This window comes from Mauremys mutica, unplaced genomic scaffold (genome assembly GCF_020497125.1).
Source record: "Mauremys mutica isolate MM-2020 ecotype Southern unplaced genomic scaffold, ASM2049712v1 Super-Scaffold_100329, whole genome shotgun sequence".
NCBI lineage: Eukaryota > Metazoa > Chordata > Testudines > Geoemydidae > Mauremys > Mauremys mutica.
Genome location: NW_025423315.1, coordinates 289,422 through 292,799, shown reverse-complemented (window position 1 = coordinate 292,799; position 3,378 = coordinate 289,422). Strand labels below are relative to the sequence as shown.

At 49.6% G+C, this 3,378-nt stretch overlaps 1 non-coding gene across 1 annotated transcript; it reads right to left on the bottom strand.

Annotated features, from left to right (window-relative positions):
- Positions 1-3,091: 3,091 nt before the first annotated feature.
- TRNAG-UCC lies at positions 3,092-3,163 on the bottom strand. The gene has a single exon. It is a non-coding gene; the product is annotated as a tRNA-Gly (tRNA).
- Between the last annotated feature and the right edge of the window lie 215 nt (positions 3,164-3,378).

Here is a 3,378-nt window from a genome sequence, read left to right as displayed (position 1 = left end):
GAGACAGGCCAGTCCTTGCTTACAGACAGCCTCCCAACCTGAAGCAAATACTTACCAGCAACCACACAACAAAAACACTTACCCAGAAACCTATCCTTGCAACAAAGCCTGTTGCCAACTCTGTCCACATATCTATTCAGGGGACACCATCATAGGACCTAATCACATCAGCCACACTATCAGAGGCTCGTTCACCTGCATATCTACCAATGTGATACATGCCATCATGTGCCAGCAATGTCCCTCTGCCATGTACATTGGCCATACTGGACAGTATCTACGTAAAATAATAAATGGACACAAATCACATCAAGAATTATGACATTCAAAAACCATTCGGAGAACACTTCAATCTCCTGGTCACTCGATTACAGACCTAAAAGTCGCAATATTACAACAAAAAACCTTCAACAACAGACTCCAATGAGAGACTGCTGAATTGGAATTAATTTGCAAAGTGGACACCATTAAATTAGGCTTGAATAAAGACTGGGAGTGGATGGGTCATTACACAAAGTCAAACTATTTCCCCATGTTTATTTGTCCCCCTACTGTTACTCACACCTTCCTGTCAACTGTTGGAAATGTGCCGTCCCGATTATCACTACAAAAGGTTTTTTTCCTGTGCTCACCTTAACTGCTCACTCTTGTTATAGTGTGTATGGCAACACCCATTTTTTCATGTTCTCTGTGTATATCTATATATCTTCCTGCTGTATTTTCCACTGCATGCATCCGATGAAGCCCACGAAAGCTTATGCTCAAATAAATTTGTTAGTCTCTAAGGTGCCAGAAGTACTCCTTGTTCTTTTTGCAGAGAAACTAATGGAGGTTAAGTCCATGAATGGCTATTAGCCAGGATGGGTAAGGAATGGGATCCCTAGCCTCTGTTTGTCAGAGGGTGGAGATGGATGGCAGGAGAGAGATCACTTGACCATTCCCTGTTAGGTTCACTCCCTCTGGGTCACCTGGCATTGGCCACTGTTGGCAGATAGGATATGGGGTTGGATGGACCTTTGGTCTGACCCAGTATGGCCATTCTTATGTTCTTATGAAGGGAAGGGCAGAGTCCTGCAACAGAGTTTCTGTAGTGTAGTGGTTATCATGTTTGCTTAACACACAAAAGGTCCCTCGTTCAAAACCAGGCAGAAATATGCTGGCTTCCTTCTCCCAGCTCCTACTGGCCTGTCCCTGCTGTTGTAGGAGCAGCAGTGATTTCTATGCTATGTATTACCTGTATGCTCAATAGGTGTGTTATACTTCCTTCCCTCCTGCTTTTGTCTCCTCTCCCTCTCTGAATACTTGTGAAGTGGTTTTTCCCCTCCGCCTCCTGGAATGCTCCTGGGATGAATGGGCTGGTTGAACAGCTAGAAGAGCAGAAGAGCTTCCAGGTAGACAAGGTGTCTGGGACTCTAATTAGGCAGCACTCACACACCCAGAGCATGGACACTGCCCAAAGTGGAGTGTGACCAACCAGATGCAGCCAAGTCACCTCTAGTCGCAGGCCATTAGGTGCAGGCCCTTAAAAGGGGGAGGGGCCCTGTGCTCAGGAGAGCACTCACAAGCTTGTACCTCCAGTGAATGCCCGTTGCCCGGACCGCCTGGCCAGTGGTTCTCTGTGTTGTATTTCATTGTGCCTCAGGGAGACTTACCTTCATCGCACCATCCATAGCTGCGCTGTGGGACACTTACCTTGTCCAGTGCTGTGCCTGTCCTGGGAGCGTGAGTATGTGAGTGTGACCACCTCCCCCCGCCCCCAGCTTCTCCTTTTGAGTTTAGCTGTCATTATAACAAACATGCTGCTTTCTGCCAAACTCTGGTGGGTCATTAGTCCTACCTACGCTTACTAGGTAATTTTGTGTAACACCTGTGATAAACTCAACCCCTGCAGGATAGAGGGTGGTGAAATGAGCTGGGAAAAAGCCTTAGCATCAGCAGGGGAAAGCTAGAGGACCTTGGCCAGTCACCTTTTGAAGCCTTGTGGCTTGGTCTCCTGTGCCCTTGGAGGTTGGCCTATGGCGGCCGGCTCTTCCTGCTGCCTCCTCTGTGTGACTTGCCAAAGGAGGGAGTGAGGCAGGAATGGGCCAAAAGAGGAAAGTCGAGCTGAGGAAGGCAGGGCAGAAGCTCAGCGCCTCAGTGCAGCTAAGTGGGGTTAGTAGAGCGTCACCAGTCGTTCTGCAAAGTCTGGGGAGGTGCGGTTGGCTGCTGGGAGGTAGAATCCTGTGCCTGCCTCTTGGCTTCCCAGGGATGGCTACTTGCAGCCCAGGAGAAGAAGGACGGTTCTGTGTGAAAGGAAGACAAGCAAAGCTCTGGGAGGAAATTTGGGTGTGGGGTGCTGGCTCTGCGCTGGGGGAGGGGGTTGGGGTGCAGGAGGGGTGGCGCTTACCCCGGGCACTGGAGCTCCCAAAGTGACTGGTACACACAACCCTGTGGCAGCAGGTCCTAGGTGGGCGGGGCCAGGGGGTCTCCGTGTGCCGCTGCCTGCAGGCGCTGCCCCCAGAGCTCCCATTGGCTGCAGTTCCTGGCCAATGGTGGCTGCGGAGTTGGTACTCGGAGCAGGGGCAGTGAATGGAGACACTCCCCCCACCCCAGGGGATGCTGGGACATGCCAACTACTTCTGGGAGCGGCACGGAGGGACGGAGGCAGAGTGGGCAGGGAGCCACCTTAGTGCTGCTGGCACATCTCTGCACACCCATTGGGGAGGGGAGCAGAGGGCCTCCATGCGCTGCCTGGGGTAGGGGCAGAGCACAGAGCTGCCTCCTCTCCCGGGTCTATTACAGGAGTGGGTGGGTGGGGTCTTTTGGCCTGCAAGGTGCAGCAGGTCAGACTAGATGATCACATTGGTCCCTTCTGACCTTGAAGGCTCTGAGTCTAAAAGGGAGAGGGAAGTAAAGGAAATTTTAAAAAAAAAAATAAACCAAACATTGAAATACCAGGATAACTCCAACAGCTCATTGTACAATCCCACCCCTTTCTTCTTTTATTGTGTGTTGAATGACCTGCAGGACATTGATTCTCTTATTCTATTGATAAACTGATACAATGTGACTGAAATTAAACCAATTCCCAATACAGAAAACATCACATCATTGCATTGGCTGGGAATTGAACCCAGATCAACTGCTTGGAAGGCAGCTATGCTCACCACTATACCACCAATGTGTGTGGGTAAAGGGCAACTTATGCTTACCCAGTGAGGCTAGAGCAGGATTGAGGAGATTTTCTTCCTGTTAAAATGTACTGGATTCTCATAACTAAAAAAAAAAACACCTCCATCTTCATGTGGGTTTGAACCATCAGCCTTTCAATTAGCCACCAAAGTTGTTAACCACAGGGTATGTCTACACTACAGGATTATTCTGATTTTACAGAAACCA